This window comes from Cupressus sempervirens, chromosome 2, assembly GCF_028749045.1.
Source record: "Cupressus sempervirens isolate cs-2001-9-10 chromosome 2, ASM2874904v1, whole genome shotgun sequence".
In the NCBI taxonomy this organism is placed as follows: Eukaryota; Viridiplantae; Streptophyta; class Pinopsida; order Cupressales; family Cupressaceae; genus Cupressus; species Cupressus sempervirens.
The window spans coordinates 130,629,083-130,644,074 of record NC_143119.1 but is presented as its reverse complement, the minus strand read 5'-3'; positions in this window follow the sequence as shown (position 1 = coordinate 130,644,074).

Here is a 14,992-nt window from a genome sequence, read left to right as displayed (position 1 = left end):
AAGTCTTAAGTGTTGAAGTATGAAAAATAGGTGACTAATAATTTACACAATGTTTCAGTTCAACTAGTTTCAAGTTTTCACATGATAGTTTAAAGTTTTCATTTTTGTTCAACTAGTTAACACTAGTGGCGTTCCAATATACCCAGAGCTCCCAATGTAGAAACCAGGCTCTGATACCAGATGTAATGCCCCACCAAGGGATCCAAAAGAATTAACCTAAAGTTTCACTAAGTTTGCTAAACATTTTTTTTTTTAAAATAAGAAAGTATGACATACACATCAAACACCTAGTAGCGGAAGCAATAACATGTAATCACTGACAAACATACATTGCAAGTTACATTTCTTAAAGATCCCAAGACGTTGAGTCACGTTTAAATTTAATTAATTCTAAGTCTAACAACTATCACATACATATGAAAGAATAATCAGAAAGTCCCATGTCCATAATATACATTTGATCCGAATGCCTCTTGGCAAATTAATTTGGAATGCTCAATCATCCACTGTACAAGTCACAGGGTATGAAAGGCTTAGAAGAATATACATATGTAAAGATAAAGATACGACATCCTCAAATTCATGATACAAAGTACCATAAAAATATATGAAACTATTCACCATACATGATACATCCATACATCCATAATGATAAAACATCTGTCATAAAATCTAACCATCCATCATAATAATCCAAGAACATTGTGAAGGTAAATGCCAATCACGAAAACTCCAGCCACGGTGACCACGAAACGGATCTCAATGGTAAGAGTAAAAGCACTACCACCCGACCGCATGGAACCTAAATGGTCCACTCCCACCGCACTGAGGAGATAGTCTCAAGTCTCAAATAAGGTATCAAAACACAAAACACAAGTACTCTCTAAGTCTGGAAATCCTAAAAGTATACTAACTCAAGGGTTCCAACATAGATAGACATCTAGACCCAGAGGCACCACAAAGACACGTAGGAAACCTAATATGCAAGCGGGAAAGTGTCATCGCAAAAGTCACGTAGAAGTTACCCGAGCAATCCCTTAGGAATCCCGGGTCCCTACTGATCCCTGCGGCCATTAGTATCCTCTCGTACTAACGAGGCATACTATGGAGTGCAAGGTCATAACCAAGCGTTCTCTCTACCCCATCCTAGTTTGTACTAGCACTCAAGGCATGGGAGAGAACATACAATTATCTTATTAGGTTCATTTTCCCTTATTTAGTGTAAATGTTTTCACTTATTAAAACAACTTACAATGGGTTACTCCAGGTAGCCTCTTAGGGCCCCGATCCCCATTGCAAGCCACTTCCCGACTCTACACATAGATAACCTACCCTAGGCTCATGAAATCACAAATCAAGAATCATAATAAAATCACCTCAGTCCTATACAAGCAACTGAAAAACATCATAAAAGATAAGCCACAAAATTACATCAGTTCTTCATGAGCAACAGATAAGCATCCAATAATAATCATATGATCACGACAGTTCTCTATCAGCAACTGAAGGCATCAATGATAAATCACAAAATCCAATGGTTCTCCAATGAGCAACCAGAAAGTATCCCAATAGTAAATTACAATACTGATCGAAGACTCCAAAATGGTCAAGTCAAAACATGACATCATCAAGAACATAACAAACACTTCAGTCCTCTCAAGCGACCGAAAAGAAAACCAAGTATAACTAATCGAGACTCAAAAATGGTTATCAAATATAACTGATCGAGACTCGAAAATGGTTAAGTCAAGTATCTCAAATACATACACCTCAGCTTCACACAAGGAAATTGGAAAGCAATAACAAACAGTAAATACATCCATCATAGAGCATACTATCACATTACCTTGGTTGGTTTGAAAAGATCGAGAACAAATCATCATAACATCACATTCACAACCCCGAGCCTCTGGGGACAACCTAAACTGGTCAACGCTAAACCAACCCCATAACACTCAAACATAAACAATATATAGAAAACATCATAGTCTCACAATTGGTTTTGATTTGAAATATACAGCTGAGTTAAACAATAAGGTTTCAGTTTTCAGTGTTTATTTTCAAATAAAAAGTTTTATAGTTCAATTTGATTGATAATATACTATTGAGTAAATGTGAGGTTTCCATTTCCAGTTGAACGTATGTTTTAAACAGATAGAACCCATAGTTCACCTTTACAAATTAACCCGTTCCTAACTCCAAATGAAACACCTAATTACCCTTAATTGATTTTAAGTCAAAGTCCTAAAACAATCTAAGGTAATAATTAAATTATTAATAATCCTTGTTGATTATAATAATCAGTGCTTCCATTAAAATCGATGTTATAATATTAAACTTGCTTACACAAATATTCGATTTAATTAATCTTAATTAAGTCAAACTATAACTAAGATTATTTAATGATACATAACGAATCATATTATATTTAATATTAATTTATTTATTTATAAAATTATTAATAAATAATAATAAAATTTCAATATAATTTAAAATTTAATAATTTTTAATTTATCTAATAATAATATTAAATAAAATAATTCTAAAAAAAAACAATTTATAAAAATCTAAACTGATTCACTTTTAATAAAAATATGACATTTTTAAAGGCCCGCCGGCCTGCCGTCCACCTGCGGCCACAGGTGTTACTGCTACCGCAGGCAGCAGTACCACCTACTGCGGCAGTCGTGGGAGAGCCTGTGGGGCGTGGGAAGTGGTGGCCCCGCCTCACCCAAAATATTTAATTATTATTTTTTTTTATTTTTATTTTTTATTAAAAACTCTAACTTTTTTTTTTTTAATAAATGTATAAATTAAGTTTATTTTAAATTAGATTTATTTAACAATATATATATAAAATAATTAATGTTTATTAAAAGACAACCCTTCTCATTTAAGTTCAATAATATATGTTTTATTATTACATATATTTTATAATTAATTAATTCTAAATTTTTAATTTTTAATTTTTTTTTTTATAAACATTCACAAATATAATCTGATAGAGAAAATAATATTAACCATTCGAATTTTCAACTACAATTTTCATTTCCAAAGATTCAAACTCCTGCCAAATTTAAATTCTTTAAGTCTATTAATTAAACACAGATCCCAATTTGATCCCAAATTCCCTTTTTACCTACGAGCGAGGTTTACTAAAATGGTTCTCCAATCTAGATTTACAGATGAAATCGAATAGCAAAAAGGTCCAGAATGAAGAATTGACACATTCATACAATGAAATTTGAAAAGACAAGTTCTTACAATCACGAAGTAGATAGAAATATCAAATTGCATAATTCAAGCAATAATCAAAATGCAAGACCCTACCTGAATCTGATGCTAACACACAAACACCCAAGAATTGTGAGAAGATTCGCCTCCAAAATCCGCGTCCAAATTCGTCTCTAAAAATGTTGTCTCTGATTCCTCCCTTTTAGAATGAACCCCCAACGTTTGTGATAAGAAAATTTTCTCCTCAAACCGGGGCACTTAATTGTGCGTTCACCCGAGAAGACTCTTTGCACAACTGAGTTAACTCCAATTAACCTTTCTTATCTTTTATTTTATTTTGCATTCATCTTTCATGCACATTAAGTTGATTTATTAAATAACTTTATTTAATATTCTACTTGACTTCTATTTTAGATTAATTTATTACTTTAATCTCATGTGCACTTTATGAAATTAAAATAACATTATTATTTATTATTATTTAATCTTTTAATTAAATTCTCATATTTAAACTCATGCTTAGATCATGCGATCTAGAATTCTTAATAATTTAATATCTTTCAACTTTTAATTTATTTTAGAACTTAATTGATAACATATTTAATTAATTTAATTAACAATAATATTTAGTATTTATTTAAAAATGAACTCTAAATATATTATTATTAAATTAAATAAATATTATCCTGTTCTAAATTTATCTTTGAACTTTAATCTCCAAATTTAGTTCTTTTATTTAATTAATTTCTCAATTAATTAAATATTAAAGATATCAAAATAATTCTCTATTAAATTAAATCATTAATTAATCTTTTTAATTAATTTCTTTTATTTTAAACTTATGCACGCATCATGCAATGTAGAATCTTTTTAATAATTTAATATCTTTTCCACTTCTTAATTCATTTTTAGAAACTTAATTAATAAAATATTTATTAATTCAACTAATAATAATATCTAGCATTTATTTAAAAATGAACTCTAAATATATTATTATTAAATTAAATAAATATTATAATGTTCTAAATTATCCTTAAACTTTTATCTCCAAATTTAATTCTTTTTATTTAATTAATTTCTCAATTAATTAAATATAATTAAATATTAAAATATCATAATAATTTTCTATTAAATTAAATCATTAATTAATCCTTTTAATTAAACTTAATTAATAGAAAATACATCAAGGACTCATAAAGCAACATATGAAAACCCATCATAGAAGAACACATACTAAATCAAACAAAAAGGGTTATAATCACGAAATAACATCATTTGATGCATTCGAAGGGTACTTAACTCAGATACTTGTCCTAATTATCAATTAGGACAATTGGCTAAAGGGTTTAGGATTTGGACTTAAGAGTTTATCTCCCCTCTCTTACCATTGAGATAATGCGATAGGGTACGCTCATCCTGGCAATTCAGGGAAGTCGATACCCGGTACCTGCAACCTGCATAAAATTCACACATGTACAGACACAATATTCTAAGCTAAACAGACAATGGTAGGAAGTGGTGCATCGTGTAGATCCCGACTAGTAGGTGACTACGACTCCCTTCCTTAACCACATCAGAAACACCATACATAAAGAAAACAAACACGCACACCATACACATGCAGTATGGGGTAAGTATCCATAAGAAAGCACGTGTGATAATAAACCATATAACTAATCATCATTGATAATTGAAAACATTGAATAATCATCATACATGCATGAAATATAGAGTACCAAGTCATCTCATCATATAATAAATTGAGTGTAAAACAACATCTAATAATCTGAAAGTAATGCTACTAAACATCAGGTATAAAACTGGCCTAAAAGAGTTTGGCAATGAAGACTGAAATGTGACTTAGGGGCAGGCACTACAATCTGCATTAGCATAGCAAGCTCCTCTTTCCTGGCATTCCCCTTTTCTCTGACTTCTTTATTCAACTAGTTACACACAAGCTCAAAGATACAAAAGTCATCCAACGTTCTTCACCACTGGTATCCATGTTTGAGTTCATAGAAGTAAAAGGTAGCATGCCCATCATGGAGGAACCTCCGCATCTTATCCTGCTCAATCACTATAGTAGCCTGCACCTGCAGGGATATTTTAAAATAAGTGAGTTTTCGAAAAAAACTCAATAAGATCCCTATGCTTACCTTGATACCTTTCCTCGTTCCTGCACTTCCAAAGCTACCAAAGAATGTTAGACGACAAAATATTCCAAAAAAGATTGGTTTCTTTAGGAAGACCATTAATATAACCAGAAATAATATAAAAAACATTGACATTAATAGGATAAACAATGCCAAACATGTTCCATATCTCTTTAGCAAAAGTACAGTCTAGAAAAATATGTTTTCTAGTTTCAGGGACTTTACATAAATTACAAGTATCAGAATTCGCAAAATCTTTTTTCATAGGTATCTTATCTAATAGAAGTAACCATTTAAAGCATCTAATCTTGGGTTCCACAGGGTTCTTCCATAAGATATCAAAATACTTCTTTAGAACATCAGCATCAAAAGAGGAATACCAAATAGCATTGATATGATCTAAAATATCAGTATTATTGTCAATGATTTTATAAATATTCTTGGCCTTAAGAAGAGTAGTAATGTTACCATCAGGCCATTTACACTTAAGGTACCTGTAACAATTAGCATGACAAACAGTAGGAATACCATTAATAGCTTGCACAATCATGTTATAGGTTCTTTTATGAGAGTCAAGGATGTCAAATTTAACCTTCAGCTCCTCCCATGTCATAATTTTATCACATTCAAATAAATCCATAAAAAATTTAATGCCATTCTTGGCCCATACTCTGGCAGAGCACCCTTGGGTAAGGGCCAAACGTTTACCATTTAGATGAAGATTCCACCAAATGGATCTTTCACCATGGATTTGAACATTAGAGTGAAACTCCTTGTTAGTGATAAATGTTCTAACATGGTCCCAAGCCTTCCAAATAGATTTAAAGACTACAGAGCCTTGAACCAAAACACTGAAGTTACTAAGAATGAGATCACAAAAGGGGAGGCCAGTCCAAGATTTAGTATTCCTCAGAACACCACTCTCAATATTACTTCTAACAAGCACTTTCCAAGGAGCATCACCCTCCATGGCCTGAAAAATCCATTTGGAAGACAAGGCTATACCTTGAGTTTTTAAATCCTTAAGCCCAAGTCCCCCAAGGTTTTTGTCAGTATGGCACCAGGCCCACTTGACAGAGTGAATCTTACCATTTCCCTTGCCATTAGACCAAAGAAAATGTCTGATGGCCTTCTGAATTTCAACAATCTGATAATTATTAAAACACCGAGCAGAAGAATAGTATATGGTGTGTGAAGACAAGATTTTTTGGTACACCTGAATTCTACCAGCCAAGGACAGCGCCTTGTTATGCAATTTATTCAACTTATTGACAATCTTCTCTTTGACCCACAACCACATGTCTTTCAGGTCGGGCTCAACAGAGAAAGGTATACCAAGATACCTAGTAATCTTGTTAGGTCCTCCCCATTGAAAATTATAATGAAGAAACCAATCCAGGGGCTGCTCATCCCATCCCAAACAAATAGATTTGGTTTGGGATATCTTAGCACCAGATATAAAACAAAACAGATTGAGCTTCTCTTGCATGTTCTTAAAGTTAATCTCTGAGAGCTCTAAGAATAAAGCGGTATCATCCGCAAATTGACAACTGACGAGCTCCTCATTATTGGGAAAATAAATGCCTCTAACTTCCTGAGATATGGAGTTATCTCTTAGGATATAATACAGAGCCTCTAAAGCAATAACAAAGAGAGCGGGAGCCAGAGGGCACCCTTGCCTGATGGATCTCCTAAGAGAGAAAGGAGCAGAGAGCATACCATTGACCTCTACCTGAGTAGAGGCATCTTTAAGAAGCATAGCCACAATACTTCTAAAGAAAGGAGGAAAACCAAAAGCTTCCAACATCATAAGAATAAAATTCCATTCAATCCTGTCATAAGCCTTCTCAAAATCCAAGAGAAGCATGGCAGAGTTCTGATGAGAATATCTAGACCAGTCCGTAGCCTCCCAGCTAGTTATGAGATTCTCAAGGATATATCTGTTGGGTGATGCGACGCGCTCCTCTGCCCACAGGTGGTTAATTATGTGGTATTCCATGTGCACTAACAGTCATGGCTTTTGGTGCAAAGGCAAATGGGCCCTACAATTGGTATCAGAGCCTGGTTTTGGCCTGGTCATGGGTTCAAATCTCCCCGGTGCCTTCCTGACCCATGTAAGCACCTGGTATGCGCGTCGAGGGGGAGATTGTTGGGTGATGCGACGCACTCCCTTGCCCACAGGTGGTTAATTATGTGGTATTCCATGTTCATTAACAGTCATGGCTTTTGGTGCAACGGCAAATGGGCCCTACAATATCTACCCTTAATGAACCCAGTTTGGGTAGAGTTAATAAATTTAGGAAGGAGATTGACCAATCTAAGAGCCATAACTTTAGCCAGAATTTTGTATGAGACATTCAAAAGGGTAATAGGCCTCCAATTCCTAATAAAGGTCTTATCCCCCTCTTTGGGGAGAAGCTTAATAATCCCTCTATTAATATCCTGCCCCAAGGAACCATTGGTAAAGGCCTCAGAATAAAGGTCAAAGAGGTCATTGCATATCCAACCAATGTTGGCCTTATAGAATTCAACCGAGAAGCCATTAGGGCCCGGGGCTTTCTCATTATTGAGAGCCTTTATAGCACCTGCAATTTCCTCCACAAAAATATTCTTAGCAAGACCAGCAATATCATCCAGACCTAATATCTTAGGGATAAGATTCTTACATCTGGTTCTAGTCAGCTCCGCCTCAGGAGAGTCCTCTGAGGCAAAGAGAGTCTCATAGTATTTAGCAAAGGCCTGAGTAATAGTCTTAGGATCCGAGATGTCCTGGTTATCAATATAAAGTCTATCAACAGACTCTTTGATGCGCTTATACTTAAGCAGGTTAAAAAGGAATTTCGAGCCTCTATCCCCATATTGGAGCCAGTGGGATCTAGGCCTGAGCCTGGCTCCCCAAATTTTAAACTGTTGATGTTTTCTAAGAGCCTCCTTGGCAGCCATAACCCTGGACAGAAGCGCCATGCTAGAGGAGTCACATTGGATGTTCTCCTCAGCAACTTGCAAATCAGCAAAAAGATGCTTCTCGACAAACCTATAGTCTTTAGCTTTTTTTTTCCCAATAGTTTGAAGAAAGGTCCTCCAAGTCAAGAGGTTAGTAATCCATCTATTAGTATGGGATAAGTGCTGAAGATTGATATTATTTAAACCTCTAATAATCTGAACAGTAGCAAGGACATCCTCATCCAAAAGGAGGCTGGAATTAAGAATGAACTTAATGCCTTTAGGCTTATGGTGAATAGGACTGCTAATGAAGTTGGCCTTAGTCAGAATAGGATGATGGTTGAATAAAGTAGTAGCAATGACATGAACAATATTGCCAACATTGTCAGGAGGAAAAGAAAAGAAAAGCTTGTTAGCATAAAATCGGTCAAGCCTGGAGTATATCCTAGCATTGCCCTGTTGAAAATTGCACCAAGTGTGCCAAAGACCAGGATTAACATCCTTGCTTCTAGCAATAGGATCAAAAAGACATTTAGAGCTTAATAGCTTATTCCAGAATGATCGTTCATTGTCCTTCCAATGAAAAGGATTACCTCCCGACTTGTCCATATGGGACTCAACCATGTTGAAGTCACCACCGATCAACCAGGGGATGTCAGGAAGATTAGTAATCCATTTCCAGAGCTCAATCCTTTCTTTAGGGTCATTAGAGGCATAAATAGCACAGACTCTGAAGGTATTGTTATCATGATGCAAAGTAACCCAAACGGCCCTATGACAGGGAGAACAACCACTATTGGTAATGCATTTTTCCCATTTATTGTTAATAAGCAGGGCAATTCCGCCTCTACCTCTCACATGATTAGTGTAAAGTTTAATAGCATCTTTCCAAATATAGTTAAGATTAGAATCCAAAGTGAATCCCATAGCCTTAATTTCCTGCATCATGAAAAAATCCAGAGAATGCAGAGAATTCACAAAACGCTTAATAACAATTTTTCTATCAGGGGACTCTAAACCCCTAACATTCCAAGAAAAGAAATTCATTAGAAAACAGTGTTAAGGGAAGAATCTGCCAAAAACTCATGATCAGCTAAGGCTAAGAAGCTGTTGGAGGTCTCCCCCTGTTTAGCAACTAGCAGTTTATTTTTAGAGCCAGGTGGTCTACCTCTCCTCCTGGCAAAAGAAACGCCATAACTCAAATCCTCCTCATTCTCCACAAAGGAATCCATATTCATGGAAGGACCAATTTGAGAGTGGGAAGGACTAGGGGCGGCCGGAATGATCTCAAATTCAAACTCCTCACCAATTTCCTGAAAAAAATTTGTGGGGAGTTTTCGAACCTGATCAGCAACAAGGGGATTATTCCTGCTATCTCCCTCATTGGTTAATCTATGTGAAACGGTCAACACCAGGTCAGAGGCCACACAAATTGGGTTCTTACTGATAACAGGGTGGAAAGGTTTAGGCACAGAGTTATTAAAACCTTTCTTCCTCTTCTTTTTATGGGGAAGGACCATGAAGCCATCATCACTATTAAGGTCTATAGCAGCATCAATAGCCGAGAAGGATTGAAGACCAACATTATCAGAAGGCTGCACAATATTAGCTGAGGGCGGTTTTGAAACGGGATGGTTCACAACTTTGGGGGGGTTTCGGGGGGAGGCTCTAAAGAAGAGGCTAGAGGAGTAGAGATTTCAGAAGCATTGGTCTGCATCTTGTTATTAGCAACAGGGAGATTGTTAGCAACCTTGGGGGAAACATTGGAAGGGTTGGGCTTCTTATTAATTAAAGGACAATCTCTGCGTAGATGCCCTTCCTTATGGCAGAGAAAAAAAGCATTCAATCCCCCTAATACCTCGACAGGGAAACAATAAACTTCGCTATGAATTTTAATGGAAATATCAGCAGGGATGTCCTTACCAGGAGATAAGGAAATAAGAACTCTGGCGTCCATATGCGGGATGAGCCTCACAGTTTCATCCATATGGATGATTTTCCCAATAGGAGCAAGCAAGTGAGGCAAAAAATGCCACAAAAAGGGAGGAACATTTTTAACCAGCACCCATCTAGGCACTGAGAGAGCGATAACTTCTTCATGGGCTGCCTCAGGTGACAAGATAATGGCCCTAAAAGATGTCGACCCAACATTCCAGTATTGCTTCTTAACAACCTCTTGCTGTGCCTCATGATTGATGAAAAAAATAACATATGGACCTTTTTGCAATTTCCTACAGAAGGAAATATGCAACCCTAATTTAATATTCCAGTAATTATGAAACCAATCATCCGTAAACTTTCTTGGAGGATATTTTTCTAAATCAACGGCAGAGAAAAAAATCGCAGTGTCTCTAAGCCTGTCTTTCTCTTTCACAATTTCCTCTAACATTTCTTGATTGGGAACAATAGTAAAGGTATTCAAGGGAGCAACAGGGATCTTACCTACTTTGGTCATCCCAACATCATGAACACTCACACAATCAAACCTAGCCCTCGCGTTGATACCCAGAGATCGAGCCACGACCTCACAGAATGACCTAGGTCAATCATTGCTATGGGCATTAGGGGAGGGAATGCCATTTTGGTTAATTTTATCAGCAATCGAGAAAAACTTACCTGGTACAGACTTGGCACTCTGGCCATTACTCTCTGCCTCCATCATATTATAGTCTTTAATTCCGTTTGTGGGAGGGGGATCACCTAGATCGATGGGATGCACAGATGATGCCATGTGTCCACTAAGTGGACTGACATTGCCGGATGTCGCCGGGAAAGGATAACACCAAACACAGAGGGAATTCGCAGTTCGCCAAAAAAGTTCGCAAAGTTCGCAAAATTAGTCTTCCGAAAAAATATTTTAATATATAAAGTTATATTTATTTAAGTTCATTTGTGAAGTTATAACATTAATGTATTATTTTACTATTATTTTTAAAATCTTATTATCAAAATTTAAATGTTGGGATTTAATTTTGCGTTCTTAAAGTCTACAAGAAATGACTACTTTTACATAAACTCCTAAACCTAGATTTTGAAATGTTGAAGGTGCTAATAAATTAAATATTTAAGACATCAAATTCTTTGATTATCTTCCATAATTCACTTCTACAATAATATTGTTATTTCATTTTGAAATAAGTCTAGATTGAAGGCATCAAATTCGTTGACATATGTTAAATATTGAAAGTATCAATTTTTTTTATTAAGTTTCATACTTTGGTTCTATATTACTAGTACAAACCTAACATGCATGTTGACTTTTTTATTGATGATGAATTTTGAGTTGAGCAGTGTAAGATTTTTGAATTCATTCCTAATTACAAAATTTTCTCTATGTGTCGGAGTTCATATTTATCTATGTTGTTTATGAAAACAAAATGAAGTTTAAATGTAGCAAGAACAAATTCTCTCTTGGATTTGTTATTTAATTCCTACGTGTAATCCTTGTTTGGATGTAGAACCCTACAACTTAAGAATCAAAATATGTTCACTTATTATTTCGTACAGAAATGTGTTGTCTTATGTTATAGAACCGAAATAAAAAGATTAGTTCATATTATAAATGTGTTGACCCCTAACAAATAACATATTTCTTCTTAGATTTATCATGTTTTCAGTATTTTGATCTCCAATATTCATCATAAGTGTTGTGTTTCTTATTGCTTGTACACAAATTAACTTAAAATAACATGCATCTACGTTCAAACACAGAATTGTGAGATAAGAACATTTCAAATAAATTTCTGGTTTCTATTTTATTTTTTAGTTAGATGGATTTGTCAAAAGTAGCAAAGCTTATATTATTATTGTAATGATGTGAATGTTGGTCAATAAATCAAGATGCACATTATAGGATATGAAATATTTCTTACATCTTTTCTACTATGATATTTCTATGAATTTTATGTTTTATTTATTGAGTATGTTCCATTTTTTAATGGAATAGGACAACTTCAACAATATGTCTCACTACTCATATTCTTTAACAACTTCTATTTTTCCTTTAGTTCTACTAGAGTCACTTGAATTGGCCAACCTAATGAGATATTAAGTGACAAGTGGTTTCAAATGACACTAAAAAGTATTCGAATTTCTTTTTCCTTTTCTTTTAGCATTTATGAAAATCAAAACTCCTATTGGCTAATTGTTGAATGTACAAAAATGTGCAACTGCTAGTTATTGATTATATTAATATTAATATATATTGTTTTCAATTAATCTACAGATTAATAAATTTCTCATATTAAAATTTATTATTTTTTAGTAAATTTTTAATTAATTTGTGTTAATGTTATTTGAATGAATAGTTTACATCATGCTTCATGATTAGTCATCACTATGAAGATAATTTTAGGAACCCAAAAGACTTTTAATACAAGATACATATCAACAAGGATCATGATTCATATATTCATCTCCATACATCTTGATTTCCTCTCTATTTAAGATGGACTGTTGCAGATTTGTCGTAAATTAATCTTTTTCTCTATCAATACTCACACATTTGTCATGCATTCACTCTAAGTTGCAAAATAAAATAGAAATATATCTATAAATATTTATTTTACTTACAACTTTAAAATGAGCATGCATTAATTATGAGGTCTATATAATTGAATGTAACTTTAAAATTAAAATTCTAATACTATTGTACATTGTTATTAGTCATTATGAATCAATTTTGAAAAATGAATATTATAACTTATAGTTATATCTTGGTATTCAAATACAACCACTTGTGTAGCTAAAAGGAAAGTTCATCAAGAAGTGCCCACTTGGGGGAAAAAAGAACTTGGAGCTTATAAGGGAATTTTGTTTTAAAAAATTCACCAATCTCACTAAACATGTTTACAAATACTACCTTGACACACTCCACACACACAAACAAACATGATTTGATTGCATAAAGATCCTATATTAATAGACATGAAGTTTTTAATGAATGCTCAAAATTTATAACACGTCTCTCTCTACAACTATTGTTGGTTATCACCTTTTTTGATATCTAATAGAAGAATAGGGGCCATTTTGATGAGAATGAAGTACACGCTACTAAGTTAATGGAGATAATGCTATTGAAAGTGAAAAACTAATAATATGACTGAGAAAAAATGTAGGTATTTATACTTTTCTTAGGGTAATTAGATATTTCCTAATTAACTCTAGTTTGCATAAGCTAAACTTTAGCATCTAATAATTAATTCTTTTATTAATTATTATTTTGCAACCTACGTTAGACCTTTTTTGGGTTTTGATCTCCTTTATAAGGACAATCTCTCTTTGTAATTAACCAATTCACTTTTGCTAATAGCAATTTCTCTTTTTGCTCATCAAGCATGTCTCATCTATGGATCTAGGAATTCCAACCTCCATAGCTTTTGCTTCTCTCTTTCTGTGATAGGTTTTTGCATGCAGGTGATTCTTAGGAGTTGTGGGTTTGAGCTTTCATTAGCTTAAGCATGGTATTAGAGCTCTAGATCTCTATGCCCCTATTTTGTTCTTGAGAGATTTGGCATTGGTTTCTAGATCTAAGATTTTAGTAGGTTTTTATATTGGATTTGGGGTCACTAATTTTTGAGACACTTCGAGAAAAAAAGGACATCACTGTTGAGTGCAGAGCACTTAAAAAACCCCATTTCCATATAAAATACATCCATTTTGGATGCTATTGAAATCAAAGGCAAAAAAAATTGCACCTAGGCCATATTGACTTGGGCACACAAATTGATGGGACAATTTTTTTATTTTTAAAAATTGTTTCATTGTCTTAGGAGGACCCACTTTCTTGGGTGTGTGTGAAGTTGAAGGGGAATTTTTACGAGGTTTATGAACTTGCATATTTGTTTGGTGGTTCTGACCTACCCACATGGTTTACCATTTTTTTTGATGGATCATGATTTTGTGTATTTTTTCAAAATCAGTTGGCATTGATTCTTGGGCTTTGATAGTGGTTTCAACTTCAATGTGTAAAGGGTCTCTTGCTAGTCCACATTAGCTTTTTTTGGTACATGGGCCCTCTCTATTCTTTGGGTGCAATATTGCATTTAGAGGCATGTGAGCTTCATTTTTGAAGATTGATGCTCTGTTCAGGGTGAAACTTTTAGCTCCACCATTTCTTATTTTAGATTTTTCAGGAAACTCAAAGTCAAGGTCATCATGCACAATTACAGCCTCATATTAGTGCATGATTAGTGATAGAATGACACAGTTCAATAAAACAAAGATTATTCCACAACTTGCTCTTTTTTCATAACTCCATTTAGATGTGCAACAATTGTTGTTACAAACAGTTTAGTATGTGTTTCTCCACCGTGGGACTCTTTCTTTTTTGAAGTTTATTTCAATCAAAAATTAAGGAGTACATGTTATAAGTCAGTCTTGAATGTAATAAAATAAGTATGATGGTTATACATTGTAGTTTTTGTTTAGGTAAACAAAAATAAAAATAAAGGATTATTCTTACTATCTAATAGAGATATCCTCTATTCTAAAACAGAGTTTTATAAATGCATTTTTATTTTGCTTTCCTATTTTGAATTTGTTTGGTGTTAGTTATTGTGATTCTACTTGTGGCTATTGTTTCAATTTTTCTACATTTGGTATCAGAGCTGAAGGTATTTGGAAGACAATAGCATGGCAAACAATTTGCAAATCCTAGAGTT